At 37.2% G+C, this 18,162-nt stretch overlaps 1 pseudogene; it reads left to right on the top strand.

Annotated features, from left to right (window-relative positions):
- Nucleotides 224–17,341, top strand: LOC109236062 (annotated as a pseudogene).

Here is an 18,162-nt window from a genome sequence, read left to right as displayed (position 1 = left end):
CACGGTTGGATAGGAAAATAAGGGGCCCTATCGACAATTCTAATTGTCGGCTTACAGCTTTGTAAAATCCTTTAATTTCATGGAGTATATATTTAACGGAAGGGAGGGAGATATCACTTGCTTCTACCAAATCACAAGAGACAGGAAGAAAACAAATACTAGAAGTGAAAGGGAGCACGGAATAAGGATTGATTTCACTGTATTCATTCGAAAGCCCAAAAAAATGGGGCAGCAGTCGTGCTGCAACAAGCAAAAGGTTAAGAGAGGGCTTTGGTCTCCTGAAGAAGATGAAAAGCTCATAACATACATTAACACTCATGGCTATGGCTCTTGGAGTGAAGTCCCTGACAAAGTTAGTCTTCTTTTCTTCTTATTACTTCTTAACACTACTTTAAATGACATTTATGCAAAGCCAGTTTGAAGTATTATGAAATACAGTCATACTTGTCTATAATACTCATCTTTTATAACAAAACTTCATTATAGAAATCAATATTTTTTTGGAACCAAGTGTTCATGTTATGTTATAATATATGTTCTCTATAACAGTACTTTCACTATAGCAACCAAAATATATCGGAACAGACAAGGTTGTTATAAAGAGGTTTGATTATATATAACATATATTAATATTCAAAGAATATGTAATTGTTGATCTCTTGTTTTTATGATATCATGAATTTCCATATAGTACAAAAAACATGCACATTGCTGTACTGAAAGTTCATAATTTGGTGGTTTTGGATATAGGGCTACAAAGGTGTGGAAAGAACTATCGTTTGAGGTGGATCAACTATTTGAGGCCTGACATAAGAAGGGGAAGATTTACCCCTGATGAAGAAAAGCTGATTATCAATCTCCATGCTGCTGTAGGCAACAGGTATAGTAGCTCAACTTTTAAACTTGTTTCGTAATTTTTTGGAGGCTCTAGCTATTCTAGTGAGATGCTTAAAATAAAGAGTGTTATTTCTTTCGAAGTTGTAGTAGTCTCTTAACACTACTAAGTTATAATATAATAGTGGTAATATTGCTCCACTCAGGTATTGTATTTTACCCCATTAAAAGAGTTGGTGTCGTCATTACTCTCTTGTGTTATTGTTACTTATCGTGGATATTATTCCTGGGCGGGAATATTATTTTTTCCCAACAACGTGGTATCAGAGCTATTGTCCACTGTCTTTTCAGTACCCCCCTCTCACAAAAGATAATTATGAGAAATGGTGTCTGCGTATGAAAGTCATTCTTGGCTCGCAGGATGTGTGAGAAATCGTAGATAAAGGGCATGCAAAACCCAATAATGAGGAAGCTCTGCTTCAAAATAAAAAAGATGTCTTGGCAAAGACAAGGAAGAAGGATCAACAAGCCCTCATGCTCATCCACCAATGTCTGCATGATGTCATGTTTGAGAAGGTAGCGGATGCTACCACTTCAAAGGAAGCGTGGGAGATTTTGGAGTTGACAAGGTGAGGAAGGTAAAACTCAAACTCTAAGGGCTGATTTTGAAGTTATAAAAATGAAAGAATCCGGATGATTTCGGATTATTATTCAAAAGTGAAGGCTGTTGTGAATCAATTTAGAAGATACGGAGAGGACATAGAAGATGTCCGTGTGGTAGGAAAGATTATTCGCACTTTAACACCTAAATTTCATTTTGTGGTGTGTGTTATTGAGGAGCCTAAAGATTTAGACTCAATGATGGTGGAGCAATTGGAGGGTTCTTTACTGGCCCATGAAGAAAAGATCAATAGGAGACAGGAAGTGCCATTGGAGCAACTTCTTAAAACACAGGCATCCTTTAAGGATTTTGGAGGTGAAAAAAGCTATCGAGGGAATGGACGAGGACGAGGCCGTGGCAATCATGGAAGAGGAATAAGTAATGGTAACAATTTCAACAATGAACTTAAAGTCCACCATACATTCAGAGGTCGTGGTCGTGGACAAAGAGGAGGAAGACGACGCAGCTACTATCAAGAAAATAATGGACAAAGGTATGACAAATCAAAAATTGAATATTATAATTGTCATAAATTTGGCGACAAGAAAGAAGAAGATGAGTCAACGTTGTTGTTGGCACTCAAGGAAGAAGACGGGGATGATTGTAGCTCATGGTATTTGAACAATGGAGCAAGCCATCATTTGTGTGGATGCAAAGAGAAGTTTGTGGAGATCAATAAAACGGTGAGAGGTAATATGTCCTTTGGAGATACCTCAAAGATTCAAATCGATGGGACATGTACGATTCTGATCTCCTGTAAAGATAGTAGTCATAAGCTAATTCAAGATATTTATTATGTGCCAAAATTAAAAAGTAATATTTTGAGTTCGGGCCAACTTCTTGAAAAGAAATATGACATCCACATGAAAAATATGCATCTCTGGCTTAGAGATTCAAGTGGAATTCTAATTGCTAAAGTGCATATGGCAAAGAACAGATTATTTTCTCTGAATCTTAAGACAATTGATGCAAAGTGCTTCAAGGCTAATGTGAAAGATGAATCATGGTGTTGGCACATGCGACTTGGGAACTTGAATTTTGAAGCGCTCAAATTAATGAGAGAAAAGAACATGGTACATGGGATACCATCAATCAACCATCCAAATCAATTTTGTGAAGCTTGTCTTCTTGGAAACATACAAGGAGGAGTTTTCCAAAGCAGGCCATGTCAACCAAGCCGCTCCAGCTTGTTCACACTGATGTGTGTGGACCAATCAATCCACCTTCCTTTGGTAAAAGTAAATACTTTCTGTTTTTCATTGATGACTTTAGCAGAAAGACTTGGGTTTATTTTTTGAACCAAAAATCTGAAGCTTTTGCTGCTTTTAAAAATTTCAAAGTACTTATGGAAAAAGAAAGTGGCTATGAAATAAAAGCTTTAAGGTCCGATAGAGGAGGCGAATTCACTTCAAAAGAATTTAATGACTCTTGTCAGTCTCATGCAATTCGTCACTCTCTAACGGTACCTTATTCACCAAACAAAATGGAGTTGCATAGAGAAAGAATCGAATGATTCTTAATATGGCTAGATGCATATTGAAAGCTAAAACTATGCCCAAGGAATTTTTGGCCAAAGCTGTTTCTTTTGCAGTTTATTTGAACAATATGTCTCCAACGAGAAATGTTAGAGATCAAACCCCTCAAGAAGCATGGAGTGGAAGAAAGCCAAGTGTCAAACATTTGAGATTCTTTGGGAGCATAGCATATGCTCGTGTGCCACAATAAGGGAGAACAGGACTTGACGGTCGAGGTGCCATGCACGTGTTTGTTGGCTATGATTCGAGTTTAAAAGGATATAAGTTATACAACCCAAGCAGCGGCAAGGTGGTGGTGAGTCATGATGTTGAGTTTGATGAAGAATTGGCATGGAATTGGGAAGCTCAGGAAGAAACTTCATATGATTTTCTTCCATACTTTGGTGATGAAGAAGAACCAGAGACTGTGGAACCTGTTCAGGATACAACTCCACCTTCTTCTCCAACCAATGTTGCATCTCCTTCTTCTCAACAAAGTTCAAAGAACAACCGCAAAAGACGAGGAATATTCAAGAGCTCTATGATGGCGCAGAAGAAGTTATTAATTTTGATTTTTTTTATTGTCTCCTTGCTAACAGTGAACCAATGAACTTATATGAAGATGTTACAAAAAAAAGGTGGAGACAAGCCATGGAGGAAGAGATCGAGTCAACGGAGAAGAAAAACACTTGGGAGTTAACAACTCTTCCCAAGGGTAATCGAGCAATTGGAGTAAAATGGGTATACAAGACAAAGAAGAATGCTGATGAAGATGTGGAGAGATACAAGGCACGACTTGTGGCTAAAGGCTACAAGCAAAGGCAAGGCATTGACTATGAAGAAGTTTATGCACCTGTTCCCCTTATGGTGACGATTTGTTTGTTGATATCTTTGGCGGCGCAAATAAAGTGGAATATCAATCAACTAGATGTCAAGTCAGCCTTCTTGAATGGCTATCTTGAAGAAGAAGTCTATGTTGAACAACCATTGGGCTTTGTGGTCAAAAACCATGAACATAAAGTGTTGCGGTTGAAGAGAGCTTTATATGGATTAAAGCAAGCCCTACGAGCATGGAATAGTTGCATCGACAAGTATTTTCATGACAATGGGTTTACTCGTTGTCTCCATGAATATGCTTTTTATCTTAAAGTTCGTACTAATGGAGATATCTTGCTTGTTTGTCTTTATGTTGATGATCTTATTTTTACGGGTAATAACCCAAGTTTGTTTGAAGCTTTTAAGAAAGATATGTCGCATGTTCGACATGACAGACGTACGGCTCATGTCATACTACTTGGGACTAGAAGAGAAGCAGATGGAGGATGGAATTTTTATCTCTCAAGAAATCTATACAAAAGAGATACTAAAGAAGTTCAACATGCTCGATTACAACCCCGTGAACACGCCGATGGAGAGTGGGACATAATTGTCCAAGATTGATGAAGGAGAAAAGGTGGATCCCACATTTTTTAAAAGTCATGTGGGATGTTTAAGGTACTTGACTTGTACCAAGCCAGATATACTGTTTGCAGTTTGAGTAGTAAGCCGCTTCATGGAGGCTCCTAGCTCCACTCACTAGAAAGTCGCTAGAAGAATTCCTCACTACCTAAGAAGTACGATTGACTTTTGGCTATTTTATTCTTCTTCTAGTGATTTCAACCTTTTGGGTTTTGTGATAGTGATTATGCGGGAGATATAGATGATTTAAAAGGTACAACTGGTTTTGTACTTTTCTTGGGTGATTCTGTTATTTCTTGGAGTTAAAGAAACAATCAATTGTTACTCTCTCAACTTGTGAAGCTGAATATATAGCAACAACATCCTATACCTGTCATGCTACTTAGCTGAGCAGATTATTGAAGGAGCTCAATTTACAAAAAATTGAAGCTACAGAAATTTGTATTGACAATAAATTCACACAGGCGCTCATGAAGAATCCACTGTATCATGAGCAAAGCAAGAATATTGATACAAGGTATAACTTCATCAAAGAATGCATTTTTAAGAAGGAAGTCGAGCTCAAATATGTAAAGTCTCATGATCAAGTTGCTGATATTTTACGAAATCTCTCAAGTTTGAAGATTTTCGGATATTGAGATTGAGATCAAGACTCAGAATGAAAAAGAAAAATCAAATTAAGGGTGAGATTTGTGGGACCTACCTATAAAATAAAAGAAAACAAAAAAAATGATTGGATGAAGAAGTGGCAAATGTAGGCCCTACAATTATAGATGCAATTTTCAAATCCAATTTGCAATTGCAAGTTTCTAAATCGGTTGTGAGTGAATGGAAACAAGGATAACATTTCCTATAAATAGCAGGCTCATTTCTCATTTGAAGTACACCAAAATAAGAGAGAACAATAAAAGTTAGAGAGAGTAATCCACATATTGTAGTCTGTGAGATAAATAGTGAGTGTGAGTAATATTGTAGTGAGATGTTTAAAATAAAGAGTTTTATTTCTTTCGGAGTTATAGTAGTCTCTTGACACTACTAAGTTGTAATATTATAGAGGTAATATTGCTCCACTCGGATATTAAATTTTACCCCATTAAAAGAGTTGGTATCGTTGTTACTCTCTTGTGTTATTGTTATTTATCATGGATATTACTCCTGGGTGGGAATATTATTTTTTCCCGACACTAACATAGGGGAACCACCTTGTAAATCATCTTAGTATGCAGTACGTATACGGAGGTTCACGCAGAAACATGTCAACTCTTTTTATCTGAATCTTAAGATAAGACCGGCCTACCCTATTTTTGAATCCTACCTCGAGTAAGAGGAAAAGGATCCTTCTACCTGTTGCTCCCGAGTTAAAATGCCAGCTCGGTACACGAACAGAGGCGAACCTAAGGCTTATGTTGAGGGGTCACCGGACCCTATAAACTTCAATAGAAATCTTGTACATGTATAATTGTATACCTTGAAAATGGTTAATTTAAATTGGAAGTACAAGAGAGGGGAGGGGTGAACTAGGTTTCGCACACCAAGCAAATAAAGTAGAGATGAACCAAACGAATTGAAAGCCAAACAAGACACAACAATTTTTATACTGGTTCGATACCGGTGTGGTACTTACATCCAGTTTCCCTTGGGTCACAAGGGTTCTCTTAGATCTTGATAAAGGATTACAACAGTGATGGTTTTAGTTCGTTCACCGCCAACGATGTTTAGCAACAGTATTTTCTGGATGTTGACACAACTCTCTTTTGTGTTCTAACTCTTCCTATCTTTTATGACACTTGTAAACTCAAGAATACAGTGTTTGTACTAAGAACTAGAGAGACTTAGAAGACAGTGTCCGTAGTTGCTTAAATCTTCTTCTTGAAATTGGCAGTCATCTTATAGGAGAGTTTGAGAGTCGTTGCAGATTGATCATGATTGAGGCACTGAATTCTCTATGAGATTTGACCCAAGTGATGCCTCCGAATCCTGCACTTGAGATGGGCTAGATTCGTTTATGTCCTTCCTTTTCATGTCCTCATTTCATAGAGTGATTTGAGGCTTCGATTTGGTTGTTCAATCTTCTAATATAGTCTTTGAGGAGATGCTTGATATTCTCGAGCTGCACTTGATATGTTTCCTTGTTAGACAGTCTCGATGTCCTTTGATTGAGACTGAGATAGTGGGACTGATTTGGTTTCCTTTTTGATGGCTTGACTTCCTTTGATTTAGCATCATCAAATCCTCTTTGATCTTATTTCCCTTTGTTGATGTCCTTATTGGTGCCTTGGTTCCTGCAATCAAAGTAGATAGGATTTAATTTTGCACAATTGTCATCAATGAAACTTAGATATAACAATCTCCTTCTTTTTGATGATGACAATAAAGAGAGAGTAAACAAGTGTACTTCCCTTTCATATAACTTGAGATGCCTGCTCCCCCGGAGTCGTTACTAGATGTACTCATCACTGCTCCCTCTGAGTTGTTACTAGATGTACTCATCACTGCTCCCCCTGAGTTGTTGATCTACTCTCCATAATGTTCTCCCGCTTTGACATCAATCAAAAAGGAAAGAAAATGTAGACCAAAGATAGAGAGAGAGAGAGAGAGAGAGAGGGTATTAGAGAGGGAAAATGCTTCCCATCAAAATTTCTCCATGGAACCTTGCTAATCATTCAAGATAATCAAGTGAGGCACCTAAATCTTCACACCAAGAGGTAAGAAACTTGACCCCTAATCTCTGGTTCCAAATTCACACTAGAAGGAGTACTTAGCTTGGGGGTTCATGGGTATAAGAATGAATTTCCTGCATGCATATCAAACCATAGAGTATTGGAAGGTAGTGAACTAAAAAGAAGGCAATTGGGGGTATAAAATGATAGAAATTCCTCTAAAAAAGGACCTAAGATCACAATGCACCTTTAGTGTTTGATAATATGCTTAAAACAAGCTAAAATCTCAAGCTCGTCTCTAACTCTCGGCTTAATTGGTAATTCTTACACAATAGATCGAAGTGCTAAGAATTTTGGAATTTCGTAAGGATTAAGGAAAGCTATATTGAGGTATGTATGGATAAACCCCCTTTTATTAGAAATTGAGCTCCGTTGGCATTTACGCAAGTGTGGTAAAACTAGAATTGGTTGATGTATTGATTGTTATTTCACATTGTTTGATTGCTATTTCACATTAATTAATTCGCAAATGTATACATATATGTACATGAAGGATGTGCCTTAATGTGAGTAATATTTTATTCATGATATTTAGAGAAGTGTAAAGAATACGAATCATATGTTGAAATGCCTAGGCGATAAGCCGAGATTAAAACTGGAATTATCATGTTAATTATGTGGAAGCTTACCTATGTTTGTAACTTGAATTGCTTGTGTGTTCCTATGGCCATAATATTGCAAGATGGACATTAGAATTGGAATGATGTGATAGATGTGGCCCTAAGTGCCAATGAATTGATGTGACCTATGTGAAATAAAGATTTAAATGAGATGATTAATGAGAAAGGAACAATGCCTAGGTAAGGCGGCCTAGCCGATCAGGCCATGATCGGACACCATGCCGCACACATGGTGGTGATGTGCAAATATTGAATTCCGGAAAAGGGAAATGAAATGGTGATTGAAGTATATGTCTCAAATGAGGCGACCTAGCCGATCGGGTCGTGATCGGACTCTACTCAAGGTAGCGGTGGTGTTGAGAACAGTGATGAGCATATGAAAGAAATACCCGAACTAAGTTATAGAAATTATGTGGAAGATTATATGGTTCATTTATATGATGATGTGGTGTCCGGTTAAAACCTTTGATTTACTCTTGTGATTTCTTTGTTCTTGCTTGATAGTTCTTTGTAGCAAAATGGTGTTTAGTTACACATACTAGTGCTATTCGATGGCACTAACGTCCCTTTTGCCGGGGGCGCTACGTCTTTAAATGGATGTAGGTGTTTCTATAGCAGGCAGTGTTGGTCGCAGCATCCTTTTAGCTGACTTGGTGAGCCCCACTTCGTTTCGGGGTCCTGTTTCATCTGTTTATCATGTACTTTATATTTGAGGTATAGCTGGTGCCTTGTTACCGGCATTTCCATATTACATTACTCCTTAGTTATGCTTAGAGGCTCCGTAGACAGGTTGTGGGTAGTGTCGGGTATTGGAATTAAAGTAGAAATATTGATGTTTGGCAAAGACTTATAAAATTTGTAATATTTTGATAATTGTGATTTAAGTTGCTAACGGAAATGAATTGGAAGTTGTTAATGAAGTACTTACTAAAGCCGATTAATGGAGTCCATCTCCTATTTAATCATGAGTTGGGTTGGGTAGGATGAAACCTAGCAGGCTTGCTTAGTCGGGCTTACTCGGTTGAGCGCCGGTCGCGCTCCTCGGATTTTGGGGCGTGACACTTCTAAGATTATAGAAAAGAAGGGAAACGTGGCTTATGAGCTAGCGTTGCCCGTTGAGTTGTCCTCTGTTCATCCTATCTTTCATGTGTCTATGCTTAGAAAGTACATTCATGATGAATCGCATATAATACCTACCGATACCATAGAAATTAAAGAAGGCTTGACTTATGAAGAGGTACCTATAGAAATTCTCGATAGGCAAGTAAGAAAGTTGAGAACAAAGGATATAGCATTGGTAAAAGTTTTGTGGAGTAATCATGATTCAAAAGAGGCTACGTGGGAGGTCGAGGAAGAGGAATAAATATCCATATTTATTTGAGTAACAAGGTATGTGAACCTAGGTTTGGCTTGACATTTATATTTCATTTATTAAATACAAGTTAGCAAGTGTTTATGTCTTTCCTAGATTATACTTAGTTATTGGAGTAAGTTAGTTTATGCCATAGTATATTTAATTCATTAAAGTGATTTACTTGTGCTAAAGCGGTGTGCTTTAGATTCTTGTTAGTTATTGTGGTAGCTCCTTCCCGGAGTGTGAGTAATTAATTTATGAGTTGTGTATGGTGTCTATGAATGGCCTGTTATGTATATTTGGTTGTTGTTGGTGTAGTTGTGGTATTTGTGACAAGGATTTTTTTTTTTTTTTGGATAGTCCAATTTACAAGGGAAACTCTGCCGAAATTTTTGAAAATTTAGGGAGTTAGCCAAAATTTTGAGTCCCTTGGAAGAGTGGGTAGTGCTAAGAAAACTTAAGAGGTTCAAGGTCATAAGGAATGATTGTTAGCTTAAGAATAAGGCTCTAGAAATATTCGAGGACGAATGTTTTTAAGGAGGGAAGATTGTAACACTCCTCAAATCTATAAAAGATTCAAGACCCACTAAAATAGAATTTAATTTTTATAATCTTAAATTATACTTCTATTACTGATTAAAACCCTTGTGATTGATTTTGAGTTACTTCTCTATTTATAAATAATTTGATGTACAATTAGGGGAATATTAATAATTTTAATATTATTAATTATTAAAAGTAGGAATAATTAAATACTAGTTAAGTCAAAACAAAAAGAGAGAGAGAGAGAGAGAGAGAGAGAGAGAGAGAGAAAGCAAAAGAAAAGGCATGTGCAACCTAAAGCCCATAAAGGGCTCTTGGCAGCTGGCAGGCAAAGGGCGTAAGCCTTAGAAAAAATAAAAACAGAACTCGACATTCTGTTTGCCCAAGAAACAGAAGTGGCGTTCAGCAAAATACTCACACAGGCAATGAAAATTCTAGGGTTCTTTACAAATCGCTAATTTTTGAACTTAGGTATATAAAATTCCCTATTGTCAATTATCCTAAAGTAGTAGTAGGCAATAATAGAATAGTTAATTTCCTTCTTCCTCTATATCAACAGTAAATTCCATGTTTAGGTGTGAAACTTTAAAATTAATTAAAATGCACTTGTTGTTATAGAATCAATTATTTGACGGGTATAAATTGGACTGGGGTCTACGTATTGGCTCGAGAAGTTTTGAGGTGAGTTGATATAACCCTTTACTAAAGTGGTTTAACTCACAAAAGTACGCATACAGGTGTTTGATGAATTGCTTAAAAGAGTTTATATTTACTTAATTTGAGCGAGTGAGTACTTATTAACTTAGAATTGTTCTAGCAATAGTTTAGATGATTTATTATGCTATATGTGCATAAATTTTCAGGTTTTTGTGTTATTCTTATATGCTATTTTCACGTTGAAAATTTATGAAGAAGCAAGAATCTTTAGAAATACTTTTAGATGTTTATTTCATTCTTATGCCATGCTTTACATTTAAGGATACCAGCATGAGCATGTACATGATGTTCCAAAAAGAAAAGATTTAGACTTGAAAAGTCACAAGAAGAAGTAGAAAGAAAAGGTTTTCGGGAGTATCCTTTATTCTAAGAAGAGCTCATCGTCCAGGCCGAGGGTCCTGACCAAGGCGTTGACTTCCTGAAACTACTTGTGCCAAAGTAGGGAGCACACGAGCCGAGGGTCTCGTTGCTGAGAAATTACTTAGCAATGCTAATGTATGATACATGAGCGCTGAGAACCAGGAAGCGAGTGACACCTCGTGGATTGGGCCTATTCGATCAGGTTGGGATCGAACCCGTGCCGATCATATGGTGACTGAGACAGAATTAAGTCAGGATAGTTGGAACTCCCAAAGTATAAAGGGAAGTATTTTTTTTATAAGAAATAAATAGAAAAGAATTTTTTTTAAGAATATTCATAAACTGCTATTATGCAATTATTTTAGAATTGTTCTTATAAGCTTTATGTTTTACATGCATTTAGAATCTTTGCTCGTAATGTATATGTTATTAAAGTTTTGTTCCCTGTCATTGAGACTCACTGAGTATAATGGATGGTACTGACGTTCTCTTTTGGGAACCTACGTTGGTCTGCGGTACAACGTAGGAACCGATTTTTCACGCGAGCAAGCTACGAGTTAGGACTTCCTTCTCTTCCAGTGCTATTGACGAGCTCCGCTTTTGTTCGTGGAATATTCCTTAGAGTCATTTTTATTTAGCTATTTCTTTGTTTTCTTAGAGAACTGGCCATGAAATCTCATATCCTGAGTAGTGTGTCACTTTATCAGTAGAGGCTTCATCGACACAGCCGGTGGGTTAAGATTCAGGTATTTTTTATAATAACTTAGCAGTATTTCATTGGTTACTACAAATAAAGTATTGAAGTTGGCTTGTTTTAGATATTTCAATTATTTAAAGGTATTTGGTTGCAGTAGTGCCTTGTGGCATATAAAATTTGAAGTTATAATAAATTTTATATGCGCAGATGGTTCGCTCGGTCATGTTTAGTGATCGGGTGCCGGTTCCGACTTTTTCAGAAAATGGGTCGTGACACCAGTCATATGTCTGAAACACGCGCTGTCAAGATACCTTTTTCCTTTTTGATTCTTCTTGCGATGATCGTGCAAAACAAAATTACTTGTTTTTAGGTACCCAAGCCTGCTTGGGTCCTGAATGGTTAGATTTCTGAGTGTTAGCTTTAGTAGAGGATTTAGGTTGCCAGACCCACTCCTGTTTTCCTTGAACCTGCAACGGTTAGAATTGTGACCACATTTTCCACAATAAAAACACGGCGGATTATTGGGATTTTCAGAGCCCCTTTCTGCTATGATTTTGTTCCTGCATTGGTTAGTGTTGTGACCATTTTTACCACAATAAGAGCATGCATGAGAGTTGCTAGTTCTAATCAAAGAATCATGAGGAGCAATCTGATTTGATTTGACAGAGCTATGACTTGTGGATTTTCGTAATCCATTCAGTTGAAGTTGAAGTTCATTAACTTCATCTTGAAGCATGTCACGCTCAATTTCACAAACTTCCAGCTTCAAGGCCCATTCTTTCTTTTCTCTTTGGATTTTTCTGAGTTCATTTAGAGCTCTTTCAATATCTGCAAGAGCAATACCAACGAATTCTTGAAATTCATAACAGTTGGGACATATAGGAAGACGTACCTCACTAGTTCCTCGTCTGCCATAAGACAAAGTTCACCTGGGTTTTCTTTCTCATCTGCTCCTTCGTCTTCCATGAGCCCAAGCTCTCCTGAGTCCTCATTGCTAATCTTCTTTTATGGTCATGAAACACATATTTGCAATTTCTTCATGGTCAGATTCTTCTTCATCACTCCAGGCTCCAAAGGACTTCTTCTTTTGAAGGTTCCTGCTGAGCTTCTTCTTCAGTTCGGGACAATCACCTTGAATGTGTCCATGTTTTCCATATTCATAGCATCTGTTATCATTTTTATCATTTTCATTATTTGTCCTTCCTTTTCTGAAGTTTGATTTCCCTCTTCTGCTATTTCTGTTTTTCCCCATCATGCTTGTTACAACTTAGGAAAGCATGGCTATGTTTTCATCCTGTTCTCTGCCTTACTCTTCCTTTTCATTTTTTGGTTCAGCCACAGTTGCTTTAAAGACAACTGTTTTCTTCTTTTCTTGTTGAATTTGCATATCCAAGTGAGTTTTATCAAAGGCAATTAGATCACCTCTAAGTTCATCATGAGACATTTTTTCAAGGTCCTGACATTCCAGAGCAATAACCTTGGGCAACCAAATTGTGGGTAGACTTCTAAAAAAAATTTTGACCTGTTCTCCGCTCTTTATTGGTCTACCAAAAGATTTTAGATCTCCAAGGATTTTTCTTAACCTGGAGAACATTTCCTCCACTGATTCTCCATCGTTTATTTGAAATAGCTCATAGTCACAAACTAGAAGATTGATCCTTGTTTCTTTCACCTTGTTGGTTCCTTCATATGTGACCTCCAATTTATCCCACATTTCCTTGGCAGTTTCACAGCTTGAAATCCATTCATACTCTTCTCCACTGATAGCATTATACAGTAGAATTTTTACTTTGGCATTCACAATTATGACATCAGCTTGTTCATCAGTATAATCATCTAAGTCAAGTGGATCAGTTGATACAATGACTTGACCATCCTCATCTTTCTTTGGCGGAATTGGAAGGTTTCCCTTATTGATCAGACGCAAACTTTGATGTCATATGACATAGTGTATGTTTCCATACAAACTTCCAGTGAGAAAAGTGTTGTCCGTTGAAATATGGGGGTCGTGCCTGAGAGGTTCCTTCTTGAAATTATGCACCGACGACTGTGTTTGATCCTATGATCTTTTCCTCACTAGATGTTAAGCAAGTTTGTGAGGTTGGCTCTGATACCAATTGAATGTACAAGAGGGGAGGTGAATTGTGGTCTATTAAAACTTGGTTGACTAAGTGTGAGTTTAGTCGACTAGGTTTCACACATCAAGCAAATAAAGTAGAGATGAACCAAACGGATTGAAAGCTAAACAAGACACAACAGTTTTTATACTGGTTCGGTACCGGTGTCGTACTTACGTCCAGTTTCCCTTGGGTCATAGGGGTTCTCTTAGATCTTGATAAAGGATTACAATAGTGATGGTTTTAGTTCGTTCACCACCAACGATGTTTAGCAACAGTAATTTCTGAATGTTGACACAACTCTCTTTTGTGTTCTAACTCTTCCTATCTTTTATGACACTTGTAGACTCAAGAATACAGTGTTTGTACTAAGAACTAGAGAGACTTAGAAGACAGTGTTAGTAGTTGCGTAAATCTTCTTCTTGAAATTGGCAGTCTTCTTATAGGAGAGTTTGAGAGCCGTCGCATATTGATCTTTATTGAGGCACTGAATCCTCTAAGAGATTTGACCCAAGGGGTGCCTCAGAATCCTGCACTTGAGATGGGCTGGATTCGTTTATGTCCTTCCTTTTCATGTTCTCATTTGATGGAGTGATTTGAGGCTTCGATTTGGTTGTTCAATCTTCTAATATAGTCTTTGAGGAGATGCATGATATTCTCGAGCTACACTTGATATGTTTCCTTATTAAATAGTCTCTATGTCCTTTGATTGAGACTGAGATTGCGAGACTGATTTGGTTTCCTTTTTGATGGCTTGACTTCCTTTGATTTAGCATCATCAAATTCTCTTCGATCTTGAATTCCTTTGTTGATGTCCTTAGTGGTGCCTTGATTCCTACAATCAAAGTAGATAGGATATAGTTATGCACAATTGTCGTCATTGAAACTTAGATGTAACATAAATCACTTGGTACATTATCGCCAAAAGCCTTTAGGGGCAGTCATTGAACAGAATATTGTGCCCCTGTCGCATTAAATTTCTGGGTCCGCCTTTTTGTAAGAAGCATCCCACGTTCACATAGGAATTGAGAAAGAGCCGTACCCCAAGGGAGTATGATGTAGGCAGCCTACCCTAGCTGATTCCAGAAGAGTGCAAGAATCCATAAGAGCTAGAACTCGAATATATTTGTAGAATAGCTCGGTATCTTGTGATATGCTAGCTAACATCTTCCATATTCTTTCTTTGTTGGATAGCCAACTGTTATGACTGAAAAAATCATGTGTCATGAGGAATATAGCAAAGCAAACCTTGAACAACGATAAATCCGACAATAAAAGAGAAATATACCAAAAGAGACGCAAACATTTAAAGTGGTTCGATCAATTGACCTACGTCCACGACGGAGATGAGCAATCCACTATATTAAAAGTGAGTACAAAATATCGAGAGAACAACCTCACGAAGAGGCAAACACAAGTGACACACTAACACTTGTCCTATAAAGTTCTCCCCCTAAACAAGACTCTCAAGCCCCTTATGGCTACATTGTGGATACTACTGAATGAGAAGGACATATCTTCAATTTATAGAACTCCAAACCTTTTCCTACAAGAAAAAGGACTAGCCAAATATGGAAGAATTATATTTTCCTTCTAGGAAAAGAAAAATCCTATTATGGTAAATACATTGTCCTTTCCTTCATGAGATAGGAAAACCAATTATGGTAAGAAAATCTGGACAAACACCTAACAATTCTCCCCCTTGGCCTGAATTTCCTGACAAAATAAATTTGATTCACCTTCTACACATAGCCTTCAACAGGGCGCATCTCCAAATCTCCACCACAAAGTTTGTCTCAACGTGCGTAGCACACCGGTCAAATTTCTCACACAAAAATCATGATTATCGTCAAATAGGTTGCGGCTATAACTAAGCCCGCTAAGATGAACCTATTTTAAACCTCGCTTTGATACCACTTGTTAGGACCAAAAAATTATGTGTCATGCGGAATCTAGCAAAGCAAACCTTGAACGACGATAATTCCGGCAACAAAAGAGAAATATACCAAAGAGACACAAACATTTAACGTGGTTCGGTCAATTGACCTACGTCCATGACGGAGATGAGCCATCCACTATAATAAAAGAGAGTACAAAATATCTAGAGAACAACCTCACGAAGAAGCAAACACAAGTGACACATTAACACTTGTCCCGTAAAGTTCTCCCCCTAAACAAGACTCTCAAGCCCCCTATGGCTACATTGTGGATGTTACTGAATGAGAAGGACAAATCTTCAATTTATAGCAAGAAAAAGGACTAGCCGAATATGGAAGAATATATTTTTCTTCTAGGAAAAGAAAAATCCAATTATGATAAAAACTTTGATCTTTCCTTCATGAGATAGAAAAACCAATTATGGTAAGAAAATCTGGACAAACACCTAACACCAACTGCATAATTCTAATTTTAGTAGTTCGCATTTTGAAAGAAACTTTTGGTATGCATTATGCAACTCATTTCCAAGTAACATGAAGCAATACCCTTCAACGTTTCTTTTTCCCATTTCTAATTTCGGCTTCACTTTCTGAGCAAGTCTTTCTTTTTAACATAAAAGGTACTTATATTAGTAAAAACTAGGTACATGACCTGTTGCACTGTCATTAATATATATGCCTCTATGGGCTAAAGTTATGCCTTCTAAGGCATTGTCATTACCTAAAGCAACCATATTACAAACACATTTTAGTTGAACAACTTCTAACATAGGTATGACCATCCTGATCTTTGTGATAGGCATCTATTACAAACTCAGGTGGTAAAACAAATACACATAATTTATTGTAGCTAGTCTGCATGAGTGCTGCTTTTGTCAAAAAATGTGCTACCATGTTCCCTTCGCGGTAGCTATGCTAAGCAAGTCTTAATATATGTAAGATATCACGTAACAGCTATTGATAGCGTATAGCACACACAAAACTAGTCCAGACAATTTCATTATCAAAGTAGTTTCTACAGGAGGCATTATCAGCTTACTAATCTATTTTGGAGGACGTTAAGCAGACAACATCATATGCTTTCGTCAGTTGAATTTAATACTAAATTAAATAGCTACGGTTGCTCTTAAGTTTTTTCTTCTTTTTTCTTTTTGGAATTTCTAGTAAGAATATACGGTCAGACCTCTCTATGACAACTGTTTTTTATAACAACACTTCTTTATAACTGCCAAATTTTCTATGAAACTAATTGATCATTTTATGTTATAATATATGTTCTTTATATTAGTATTTCACTATAACGGCCAAAAAAGGCGGAACAGACGAGACCGTTATAGAGAGATTTGATTGTGCTAGAATTTACTGCAAGACCGATAATTAAATATTATACTTGAAAGAACTGCATTCTTTTTTCCTTTTCATTTTCTATCATTTCTCATATTTTAGTTTTTTAACGTGGCCTAATTGCGCGCAGATGGGCTCATTTAGCAAGTCACTTACCCGGACGGACAAATAATGAGATAAAGAATTATTGGGATTCTTGCATAAAAAAGAAGTTAAAAAAAGCCTTCTCCACATTCAATAAAGACAACTACTTCCAGTGATGAGAACCATTCCCAATTTGCTTATAACATAACAAATCAGCAGCACCAAATCTTCAGTAGTCAAGATTTTGGAACAAAGCCCCAACTCCTACAAATATCCCTATGTTATTCACCAAATTCATTCGTTTTCGACACATTGTCTTTGTCCTCCGAATTCTGGCAAACTCATGAACAACAAACCATGAAGCTCAAACATCGGGAATGAATTCGAATTATTTGCCTCCTTTGATAGAGAGCATAGAGCCACCCATAGAAATACCTTTAGTTTGTCGTACTAACAAAATGTTGGATGTGCCAAGGTAGATGAAAAGAAATCAACTGAATGAATGGAGCGTGGCAATACAACAATATTGTCCAAGCTATCTAATTTGGGATCAAGAAACAAGCTCGCTTATTGGGGACGATCTTTTAGCTACCACATGATGATGAATTTGTCAATAACATGCAACTAAAGAGGAGAAAACAGGGATGAAGAATCGAGAGAATTTGATAGAGAGAGCAAAATACTCTGTAATTCTATACAAGTGTATATAAGGAGACAAAAGCTATAGTGTATTTAACTAACCTAACCGCCTAATACATGACAGATGTATCACACTAACTATAGTTAAGTTAACTAAACTATAACTAACTATGATTAACCTAGATCCTTTACACCCCCCCCCCCCCCCTTCAAGCTAGGACTGGAAAAGATGTTCAGAAGTCCTAGCTTGGACATCAAGTATGTATGTTGAAGGTCGACCAAGTCCTTTAGTAAGAATGTCAACTTCTTGTTCTGCTGTAGCATAATAGAGAGTAGATATGAAGCCTTGTTGAATCTTCTCATTGATAAAATGGCAATCACTGTCAATGTGTTTTGTGCGCTCATGGAAAACAGGATTGGCAACAATAGCAAGAGCTGACTTGCTATCACAGTAGATAGGCATATGGGAATGATGCTGGACTCCTAGCTCTTTGAGTAGACCAAGAAAATCCATACAACCTCTACAACAGTAGAAGCTAGGATGCGATACTCAGCTTCAGCTA

The sequence above is a fragment of the Nicotiana attenuata genome, chromosome 12 (assembly GCF_001879085.1).
Source record: "Nicotiana attenuata strain UT chromosome 12, NIATTr2, whole genome shotgun sequence".
NCBI classification, from domain to species: Eukaryota; Viridiplantae; Streptophyta; class Magnoliopsida; order Solanales; family Solanaceae; genus Nicotiana; species Nicotiana attenuata.
This window is presented reverse-complemented; position numbering and strand designations above follow the sequence as displayed.